The sequence below is a fragment of the Pyrus communis genome, chromosome 10 (assembly GCF_041283825.1).
Source record: "Pyrus communis isolate YQ-2024b chromosome 10, ASM4128382v1, whole genome shotgun sequence".
In the NCBI taxonomy this organism is placed as follows: Eukaryota; Viridiplantae; Streptophyta; class Magnoliopsida; order Rosales; family Rosaceae; genus Pyrus; species Pyrus communis.
In genome coordinates this window covers 12,023,707-12,036,274 of record NC_142574.1, presented here as the reverse complement: position 1 = coordinate 12,036,274, position 12,568 = coordinate 12,023,707, and positions in this window count along the sequence as shown.

Sequence of the window (12,568 nt, the reverse complement as noted above, 5' to 3'; positions counted from 1 at the left end):
CACAGATTCTAATTAAAACAGATTGTAAATATGAAATTGATGAAATGGAATGAATGGATGATAGAATAGCTAAGGGGTTCATCTCCATATATGTTACACTTGCATAATAAAATGATTTCCAATTGCATTTCAATAAACCATGACTTCTCAACGCTCCAAGTTAATTAGGTCCGCTTAAATTGACTTTCAGATTTCCCTAGATTCATTGGATTGAATGGAATACGCATTACAACCAAATTATTCCTAATCAAAGTCCCTAACTATGGAATACGCATGATAGAGACATTCAACAAAGATCATTAAGTTCAACGGAAATCATAAACATCGACGAGGCATTCGTTACTATGGAATACGCATGAAACTTATGCCAAGAATTCATTTAACGCGATTGTTTATAAGCAACCTCCACTACTTGTGAATATAAGTTCGTAACTATTAGGTGAAACTCACTTATATTCTAGCATCATATTCATGCATGAAAATTAAGCGCGCATTCTCAATAAACATACATAAATAAGTTATCAATCAAACGGTTAAACAAATTGAATCCACAACTTATGAAACGCAATTAGAAGTAATCAAATCAAAATGCAAGCATAAACATATATTTCGAATCCCCCCTAGCCAAGGGGGGGTTTAGTTCCTCATAACTTTGAAATCAAAGAAACACCTAAACATTCCAACAACTCAAACTTGAATTGTATGAACGTTTAGGCACTCTTCTCTTCCATTCCTCATACGTACAAAACAAAGATAATTGAATTTAAACATTGAGATCAAAGAAACACCTAAACATTCCAACAACTCAAACTTGAATTGTATGAACGTTTAGGCACTCTTCTCTTCCTCATTGTTGTATCACAAGGTCTAAGGTGTGTTTTGGGATAGTGTGAAGTGTTTTGGAGGGATGGGGAGTGGTTGGAGTGGTGTTTTGGATGATTTTCTGAACATGGACGAATTGTATGAATGGAATGGATGGTGTTTGTGAAGGGCACGGCCCCAAGGGACCAATTTCTGTTGTGAATGAATTGTGTATGAATGAGTGTGAATGAATGAGTATTTATAGGTGAAATGGGGGGAACATGACAGCTAGGTTGCATGTGCACATGTTGGTTGAATGATTATGAGTGCATGTGGCTGAAATATTAGAGGAACAAGTGCATGTGGCTGCATTGTGGTGCAATGATGGAGGAACAATCTGAAAATGCAAGGTATGGCTGGAATGATTGTGTTTGTTTGAATGTGCATGTGATTAAATTAAAGGATGCAAAGTAAATAAATAATGAATGCATGTGTTGAATTATGAAGATGCATGTGCAATGAAGTGGAATGACAATCTGAAATGGGATAGGTACCCACGGTGATGCGAGATTTATACGCACACAAATTAAACCCTTTTTTCGTCAAATTGTAGTATATGTATAAGTAGGGATCGTTCTAGACCGGGGATTAGGAGGGATTGTTAACCACTTGGATTTGACTCAAAAACGTAAAATAACAATATGAAACACTATACTAGACTCAAAGAATGCAAAACTAAACTTGAAAACACTAAGACAAACCAAAAGACTCAAAACAACACAAACACACTCAAATCTGCCTAAACACCACTTTCTGGGCAGATTTGAGCACAAACACAAATTTGGACGAAATTAAGTAATAACTTGACTCAAGAACGTAAAAACACAATATAAAACACTAAACTAACTCAAAGAATGTAAAACTAAACACTTAAAACATTAAAACAAACCAAAAGACTCAAAACAACACAAACACACTCAAAACTGCCTTAAAATCACTTTCTGGGCAGTTTTGAGCACTTTGGGGAATCTGGACGAAATTGGGAAATAAAATGAATCAAAACACTTAAAAGCACAAACTAAATTGATTTCTAACTAAATTGGACATTAAAGTAAAGGGGGATTTAGATTTATACGAAAATTGAAATAACAAAACAAGTTAATAAACTAAACAGATTGTAAAACGAATTTGATGGAATGGAATGAATGGATGATAGAATGGCTAAGGGGTTCATCTCCATACATGTTATACTTGCATAATAAAATGATTTCCAATTGCATTTCAATAAACTATGATACTCAACACCCCAAGTTAACCGTGATGCACTAATTAACCTTCAAATCTTCCTAACGTTATTGAATTGGATGATGCATGCGACAATTCAAAACATTCCCCACAAGTCCTCAACATGAATGCATAGAAGAGGTACAAGCAAGAATCATTACGCTCTATGAAAATTATAAGTGTTGACGAGGCATTCGTTACTATGGAATACGCATGAAACTTATGCCAAGAATTCGTTTAACGCGATTGTTTATAAGCAACCTCCACTACTTGTGAATATAAGTTCGTAACTATTAGGTGAAACTCACTTATATTCTAGCGTCATATTCATGCATGAAAATTAAGCGTGCACTCTCAATAAACATACATAAATAAGTTATCAATCAAACGGTTAAACAAATTGAATCCACAACTTATGAAATGCAATTAGAAGTAATCAAATCAAAATGCAAGCATAAACATATATTTCGAATTACCCCCTAGCTAAGGGGGGTTTAGTTCTTCATAACTTTGAAATCAAAGAAACACCTAAACATTCCAACAACTCAAACTTGAATTGTATGAATGTTTAGGCACTCTTCTCTTCCATTCCTCATACGTACAAAACAAAGAGTATTGAAATTAAACTTTGAAATCAAAGAAACACCTAAACATTCCAACAACTCAAAATTGAATTGTATGAACGTTTAGGCACTCTTATCTTCCTCTTCGTTGTAGCACAAGGTCTAAGGATAGTTTGATGGTGTGAATGGTTTGGGGAGTGGTGTTTGGATTAATAGGGAAGGCAAGGAGTGTTTTTGGGCAGAAAATATGAAGGATGGTGAAGTATGGCTGTGTTAGAGAGAGGGAATGAATTTCTGGCGTGAATGAATGTGTATGGAAGAGTGTATTGTGTTGTGAATGGAATGAATGAATTGTGGCTGCAATGGATGCTTATTTATAGGTGAAATGGGGGGAACATGACAGCTAGGAACTTGGTGGAAATCTGGAATGGTGATGGGAGATGCATGTGGCTGATTTATGCATGTGATTAAAGGGTGGAAATGCATGTGCAATGAATATGTGGCTGCATGTGCAAGGGGACAATCTGGAAATGAAGGTGAATGTGCTAATTTGTGGTGCAATGATGAAAGGCAAAGTGCATGTGCAGAAATGATAAAGGGGGAAATGCATGTGGCTGCAATGGTAAAGGATGGGAGTGCATGTGCAATGTTTTAATGAATTGGGAATGCATGTGGCTGCAAGGTGTGAATGATTATGAGTATGATAAGTGATAAGTGGTTATGATAAGTGATATGATATGTGGTGATGATAAGTGATAAGTGGTAAATGTATGATATGTGGTGATGATAAGTGATAAGTGGTAAATGTATGATATGTGGTGATGATAAGTAATGGGAAAGCATGTGGATTAGGCTGTGAAAGCATGTGAATGCATGTGTTGATGAATGGGATTGTGGAGATGCACGGCATAAGGGAATTGGAAAGGTTTAAATGTCCTAAAACTAAAGGGAACAAGGTTCCAACACTTTGGTCTTCAATTAGGTCTTCAATTTCGTCCAACACTTTGGCTCCAAGCATAAGCTATCCATCCTTAGCCCAAAAGTGCTCCAAAAGTCTCCAAAATACATCTTTTTGCTCCTTTAGCCCTTTGGACCTACAAACACACGAAAATAGCTTAAAGTACTAAAATAACTAAAGAAACATAACGTAAATGCACGAGAACAAGCCATTTAAGTCGCATGAATATGCTCCTATCAAATACCCCCACACTTATCTTTTGCTAGTCCTCGAGCAAAACAAAACAACAAAAGAACACGAAACTAGACAAAACGAACAAAACACAACCTACACCTTCCAACAATCGTCTCATGGATTTCCAATGCACATGACAAGTTAAAAATCATTATTCCCACAGATTTTAGCCATCTTTATACTTAAGTACATTCTTACTCATAGTCACCACATACTAGTTCACAATTAAGCATTTAAAACACATTTCGAATGTAGTAACATGCCTTAGAGAATTTGCTCAAATCCTTACAAGATATGCACTCGTTTTTCACACAGATTTTCTGACTACACACCCTACACTAGTTATATGTGAGAAGATTGATGTAAATATGAATTCTAACACTCACATATGTTATATCAAAGAAAGCATTTTCTGGAATTACGACAATGACATGAATATGATCTCATGCATGGAATGCTACTACTTAGAACGAGAACCAGTGATTCCATAAGCTCATATCAATTCCAAACTCCACATTATTAAACACATAACGATCAAGATAGAAGTCAAAGGTTGTAACGGGGCTTGGGGAGTTGGCTAACAATGAAAGGATAGGGAAAACAAACGTTCTTTAAGCAATAGTGAGCAAAGTATTGAATTAGGCACTTAGAATTCCCTTTAGAACGCAGAAGTCAACTTTGAACACCCAAGGGGAAGTCACACAAAACTTAGGGCCATATTCAAACTTTTTGGGCCCTTTCTTCAACAATCACACTTGTGAGTCCATTCTCACTTATTTTCACTCTTTTTCTTTCTTTTCTTCTTCTTTTTCTCACACATTTTTTTTTTCTTTTTCCCGTGCCTCCTTTAAGACTTAGGCACGTACATACACACAAAAATCCCTTCCCCCACACTTATTTTCTGCAACATATTAATCAAAAGGAATTCATTTAAGTCATGCTCACTATACTTCAAGAACAGGGGTATAGGAAAGTCCTACTCTAGGTTAGGTAAGGGTTGATGTGGTTAGTAAAGAAAATACGCTAAACGAGGCTCAACGGGGTTAAAACTAATATATACGAAATATGGGACGTAAGGCTATTTGGCTATGATGGCAACAACTTCATCTTGATATATATTATGCAATTCAATGTCATGCTTTGAATGAAACGGATATAAGTTCTAGCATTTAGTTCTATCATGATACAATTGCATTCTAAGTAGCAACCAAGCAAGGAATAATGAGATCATGCAACAACTTTAGAAAACAAAGAATCACAGAAAATAACTCTCCAAAGAAAGTAATGGCTCGAGTCTCACAGGGATGTAGCGTTTGTTTGAGTTCCTTCCTTCAAGCATGTTACAAAAACGAATTTTTCTTTTATGATTGCATGTGAAGTCATACATTATAACCATAACCAAGCACATACCAAGAGTAAATCAAACTTTTCTCTATGTTCATAACTCTTTTTAACAGTCATGCAATTACAAACCAAATCCTTATCATTGTGTTGGAAGGTATCCTAAGACACAAACACACAAAAACGACTCAAAACACTCTTTTTAGGCTTTTCAAAACAATTGTTTTTTTTTCAAATTTTTATGGTATTTTCGGAGTTATAAAAACAAAACATACTAAAACACTCTAAAACAACTTAAAAACACCTTAAAACAGTAAGGAACAACATTTGAAGTTATGGGTGATAAAATCCCACGAATTTGCATTAACAACATTAGTTACCCCCCCCCACACTTAAATCAAACATTGTCCTCAATGTTTTAAGCATAGATTCATACAAAGCATAAGTAAACACACAAAAAGCATTTAAACATACTAAACATGGCAGAATGTAAATAACAAAGAGAAGAGTTTAGAGACGCAAATCTGGTTGTGGAATGTAAATTCCATCTTCTCCTTGTTGATTGCATTGAGGCTTGATGTTGTTGATTCCACAGGGGTTCCTCCCATCGTTGATTTTCCTTTGTGCTACTCTTGAAATGGGCAGCAGGATTCTTTTGGTCTCCCCCGAAGGTCTGAGCTTACTCCTTTGGTCTGTTTCTTTGTTCAATCTTTCCAATTCGTATTGAAAAGGGTTGGAGTATAACTCAGCCTATGTTTGTCTCCACATGCTTCAATGTATCATTTTCCCTTGCCTTGCTTGCTCCCCTTGCAGAAGTGGTCCCTTCTCTGGAAGTGTGTCAACCGTTGAAGATGACTACTCGAGAGCAACGCTAGGTAAGCAATCAGGAATGGATTCCAGGCAGTCGGCTCCAGACCGGAAGACTGACTCCAAGTGCCGCTGATTGCTTTCGTTTTACTTTGCCATGCGAGTAATAACAAGGACAAAGGAAAGGACAGGGAAAGAGCATGATATGAGATACTTTTGCTTTAGACCTTGATGATATGAGATACCTTTGCTTTTGAAGAAATGGCGAATGAAGCAGCACATGTATTTGTTGTGGTTGTCTCCACATGCTTCGATCGACCGTTTCCTTCTGCCTTATTTGTACTCCAGGTTTCTAGTATCTTCTTTGGGGGAGAAAAAATTGAATATTTCAAAAGGCGTTGCTGGGAGTGTGCCCTCAGAGGTGAGGGAGAGTTGAGCATTTTCTTCAGGTTTGCCTTGCCATAAAAGACGAAGGTCGACATATATAGAGATAATATCAAGTGGTGGTACTGTTCTTTTACCCTTGTCGACAAATGCCTCTTCAATTTCTGAGCAGGCGCCCCCTTCGATTTCTGAACGACACGTGGTAGTGCGGATGCGGCTCTGTCAGAGCTCTTTTGACAAAGTCGCACGCGTTTTCTGAAAAGCAGAGAAAGCGTCGCCGAAATTTACGCTTGTCGGCAAAAGTGTAGCTGCGATGATGACCTCCACGTGAACTTTTGACAAAGTTGAACGCGTTTTCTGAAAAGCAGAGAAAGCGTCGCCGAACTTCCGCCGGAAATTCCGGCTTTTTGAATCGGTGGACGCGTCGCCTTGGCTTTTTTTATAGAGCTATCGATCACCACAACAAACACACTCTGAAGAATTCCCATTCTTGAACATCGTCTCCGGCCCTTTGAAATTTAACTCCATCCACCCCTTCTCTTTGAACACTTTTGAAAAATGGCAAACCCATCGAACCTTAGCTTGGAATTGAGCCTTAGCAGTGATACGGGCGTGCCGCGTCAAGGTAACGTATGGCGCCCTTCTTTCTTATCTTCTAACGGTCCTCTTTCAGGTGAAGACTCCGTGATGCAGGACGCCACAACAGCTACAATAGTAGCTAGGAACCTCCTCACTCCAAAAGATAGTAGGCTGCTGTCAGGACGGTCCGATGAGTTGGCCGTTCAAGAGTCCCTCGCACTTAGTGTTCAGTGTGCGAGCTCTGTGTCCAATATGGGCCAACGCCTGCTTGCCCGCTCCCGTCAGGTGGAATCATTGATGGCAGAGGTGGAAAGTCTCAAGCAAGAGATCAAGCAGCTGAAGTATGAAAATAGAAGTTTGCATGTGCTTGCAAACAACTATTCGACGGGCATGAAGAGGAAGCTTGATGAGCTGCAAGAATCCAATGGTCGAATGCAAAGTGACCGTCAAAGGCTTGCGGCTTACTTCCAGAGGCACATTTTTCCTGGCTCGTCCAGCGTTTGGCCAAGTATTGAGGCCTCGAATGCTCTAGCTCCGATGCCTCCCGCTTCGATAGTTGTCCCAAGTAGTGGGGCTTCAAGCAAACGACCTTTGTGAAAGTTACATTCTGCCATTTCTTTTTTTTTCTTTTTTTTTTCTTTTTTTTTTTTTCTTTTTTTTTCAACTTATTTATTTCACGGCATGGAATTTATCTTTGAATGGAAGGTGATACTTGAAATGATCCGGTAATAGTTTAAATTCAAGATTGGGTGCCTGAATCATTAACAACCTATTAGTAATAAAGAAAATTGAAATTCGGGGAGGCGGCTTACCTGTGTGCTCCGACATGAACTCAAGGATAAACACATCTTCTTTGAACATTGTAGGACCAGAAAATCCAACGTGTTTGGGAATTGTTGTCTCAAGTATATCCTTTTTAACGAATTCATGATATTCCATACTTTGCACCTTTGGAAGGCCTTCCAAAATGTCTTTTTCACCTTCTTCTTCCTTGGAAGTCATGAACCTGCAAGGAATAGAAATCTTTGTTGGAACGGGGTTAGAAATAATGAATTTTGGAACAACCTTACCCGAATTAGATGGCATAGGAGCAATAGGTGCCTCCAGCAAAGGTGTTTCCACTCTTGCCGTGGGTTGGGTGTATTCCTCTTCCTTGTGATTTGATTTTGATGGTTGAGGGTCCGTTCCAACCTCCTTGTCACTTTTCAACATGATAGCATTGGTGGTTTCAAATTCTCCCTTCGGATTGTCAATGGTTGAACTAGGGAGTTCGCCTTGGTCGCAAATTTGTTCTACAAACTCCGCTATCTGCCCAATTTGCTTTTCCAAATAGTCCAACCTTTTGTCTTGATTTTCCCTCTCTTTGTTTTGAAGTTGGAGTCCCTGCGTCAAAGTAGTAAGTAATTGAAAAATCTTATCATTATCACTTGAATTACCTACATTGCTTTGGCAGGTTGTGGTGGCTGCATAGGCGTTGAATAGAATTCCTCATATGGCGGCCAATATCCTTCTTCTTGAACATGTTGAGGTTCCCACCACATCGAGTTTGAATGATCACTCCAATCTGAATTGTAAGTATTGGAAAACATGTTATTCCTTGATTGAAGATCAAATGTACCAACGCTTTGCATTTGGGACCTTTCCATGAGCTGTGACAAAAGAGAAGCATTATCAAGTGCCATGTTGTGCTTCTTGATAGGAGCATATTTAGGCGACTTACTTAGCTTGTTTTCGTGCATTTATATTGTTAATTCATAGTTGTTTTAGTAGTTTAAGCCATTTTCGTGTGTTTTTAGGTTCATATGGCTAAGGAAGCAAAAAGATGCATTTTGGAGCATTTTGGAGCAAAATTGGACTTGGAATGGATAGCTTATGTTTGGAGCAAAAGGAATGGACGAAATTGAAGGATTCCTAATCCATATCAGCCACATGCACATTCAATCATTCACACCAAAACCTTGCACATGCTTTCCCATTTCATTATTCATTCTCTTTGCACCACCAATTCAGCCACATGCACCCTTTAATCATTCAACCATGCAGCCACACATTCACCCACATGCATTCCCCTTACAATTTCAGCCATCCCACTTCATCATTGCACATGCATTCACCCTTTAATCCATTGCAGCCACATGCACTCCCATTTTCTCCCAAAACATTGCACATGCATTTTCAGCTTTCCACCAAGTTCCTAGCTGTCATATTCCCTCTTTTTCACCTATAAATAAGCACCCATTGCAGCCACAAATCACTCACTCTTCCATATTCAGAAAACCATCTCATATTCACATTCATTCACGCCAGAAATTCATTCCCTCTCTCTAACACAGCCATACTCCACCATTCTTCATATTTTCTGCCCAAAAACACTCCTTGCCTTCCCCTACATCCATCCCTACCCTAAACACATCATTCTACATCATCCATAACCCCCAAAACTCACCAAAACCCCTTGTGCCGCAGCAACTAGAGGAGAAGAGGCCTAAACGTTCATACAATTCAAGATTGAGTTGTTGGAATTTTTAGGTGTACTTCGATTCTTGTTTTCAATGTTTACTTTGTTATTACTCTCTAAGTTTGTTGTAATCATGAGTGGCTAAACCCCTAATTAGTTAGGGGAAAGTTTGAAGCCATGAACATGTTTGAAATATGAATTGATTTCTTCCAATTGTGATTTGTTAAGTTGTGATTGTAATTCAATTATCATGTTTATTAAAAACTTGTTTTTGTATGTTGATTAGGGATGCATACTTAGTCTTCATGCATAAACTCGATGCTAGTTTATAAACGAGTTTCACCTAATCGTCACAAGTTTATAAACATGAGTAGTGAAGGTTGCTAGTCACAACCGCGTTAATTGAATTCTCGGCAAAAGTATCATGCATTCATAGTTACAATTGCCTCGTCAACACTTATAATTCTCATAGAGCATAATGATCTCTCATTGTATCTCTTCTATGCATTCATGTTGAGAACCATTGGAGAATGATTTGAATTGTCGCATGCATCATCCAATTCAATAACATAAGGAAAATTTGAGAGTTAATTAGTGCATCACGGTTAACTTGGGGTGTTGAGCATCATAGATAATGAAAAGCAATTGGAGAATCGATTCATATATAAATGTGTCATGTGTGGAGAATGGACCTCTAACTAATCCATCCATCATCTTGTTTCTCAAATCCGTTTATACAATCTGCCTAGTTTATTAACTTGTTTTATTTAATTTAATTTCGTCAAAACCTTAATCCCCCTTTACTTTAGTGTCCAACTTAGTTAGAAAGTGTCTTAGTTTGTGTTTTTAAGTGTTTTGATTCAATTTGTTACACAAATTCGTCCAAATTCACCAAAGTGTCCAAAACTGCCCAGAAAGTGTTTTTAAGGCAGTTTTGAGTGTTTTGGGTGATGTTTGAGTCTTTTGGTTTGTTTTAGTGTTTTAAAGTTTAGTTTTGCATTCTTTGAGTCTAGTAAGTGTTTTATATTGTGTTCTTACGTGTTTGAGTCAATTTCACATTGATTAGCATCCCTAGTTAATCCCCGGTCTAGAACGATCCCTATTTGCTCATTTACTACAATTGTCATCCATAGGGTTAATTTGTGTGTTTAACTATTTTCGCATCAAATTTTGGCGCCGTTGCCGGGGATTAGCAAAATTGCTAATCCCTTGTGTTTTTGCCGTATGTTTTTAGTGTAATTTACCTAGTTTTCTTATTTTGTTTTGTTTTCTTGGTTTAGGTACTAGTGCATGACGCGGAGTTCTCAAACTGTGCATGCACATATCTTGGACTTTAACGACGATTTTGAACGTGATTTGAGAAGAAAGAGGAGGCATCCCGAACCTAGTGAACCTAGTTCAAGTTCAGAGGCCGAATCTGAGTTTGAAAGTGTGGAAGAAGAAGTTATGGCAGCGGACAATCGGACCATTAAAGAGCTTTCGGCCTCGGGGTTGGCCAATGCCGCACCATTATGCATTCAATACCCCGCGGCTGCCCAAGGCAAGACCGATGAATTCGAGTTGAAGTCAAGCTTGTTGCACCACATTCCGAAATACCATGGGCTTTCCATGGAAGATCCCAACAAGCATCTCAAGGAGTTCGAGGTTGTTTGTTCGAGCATGACACCCATAAATGTCGATGGGAACATTCTAATGATGAAAGCTTTTCCATTCTCTCTTGTGGAAAAAGCTAAGGATTGGCTTTATGAATTGGCACCCGGGACCGTTACTTCTTGGGAGAGCATGAAGAGAGCGTTCTTGGAGAAGTTCTTCCCTACTTCAAGAGTCATCCTCTTGAGGAAGAAAATTAGCGGAATCCAACAAAGTCAAGGAGAATCTTTTCCGGCATACTACGAGCGTTTTAAAGCCCTTGTTGCATCATGTCCTCAACATCAAATGAAGGAGGAGCTTCTCCTTCAATATTTCTATGAGGGCCTTCTTCCCATTGAAAGGCAAATGCTCGATGCTTCGGCGGGAGGTGCATTGGTGGACAAAACTCCTATGTCGGCCAAGACCCTAATTGCAAACCGTGCTCTAAATGCACAACAATATGAAGGACTTGGGCAAAGGGACCCCCCACGGCAACACTTGAATGAGGTAAGTTCTCAATCCGATATTCAATCTCAGATAGCTAATCTTACTTCTATTGTGTCTCAGATGGCCGAAGGAATGAAGATACAAGGACCGATTGTATGTGGTGTATGTTCTATCCAAGGACACCCTTCGGAAAAATGCCCTCAATTGATTGAGAATGGGGGATGGGAGAGTGCAAATGCCATTGGATTTCCGAGCCACAATCAACCAAGGAATGATCCATATTCCAACACATACAATCCGGGTTGGAGAGACCATCCAAACTTCAAGTGGAGGGAACCTCAACAACCTCAACAACAAGGAGGCTTTAGACAACAACCCCCGGGGTTCTACACCAAGCCATTCGGCCCCAATCCAAACCAAGCACAACCTGCCCAAAACAATCAAGGTACGTCGTTGGGAAATGAAACACTTCTTAAATTACTTACCAATTTGTCTCAGGGGCAAGAGGATCAAACCAAAGCCATGCAAAACCAAGACAAAAGGGTGGATCACTTGGAGAAACAAATTGGGCAGATTGCGGAATTTGTAGGACAATTCCGAGACAAAGGCAAGCTCCCTAGCTCAACCATTGTCAATCCAAGGGGAGGATTCGAATCTGCCAAGGCAATCATGTTGAGAAGTGGTAAGGAGGTCGAAACCACCCCAAGCACGTCCAAAACAAGTCAAGAAGAGGACGTGTTGCTGCAAGAAGAGGAGGAACAAGGAATAAAGGCCACGGCAAGGGTGAAAGAATCTTTGCCGCAGCCCCCTATTGTGCCAAAACCGTCCAATATGCCTAAGGTAAGTCCAAATTCGACTTTGTCAAGTTCTATTCCACTAAACGTGCCCTTTCCTAGCAGGTTTAGGCAATCAAAGAAGGAGGAGAGTGAAAAGGACATTTTGGAAACCTTTAGGAAAGTTCAAGTTAACATTCCGCTCCTTGATGCAATCAAGCAAGTCCCTAAGTATGCCAAGTTCTTAAAAGAGCTTTGCACAACGAGGAAGAGGATTTCAAACAAGGAGGTGGTCCAGGTAAGTGAAAAT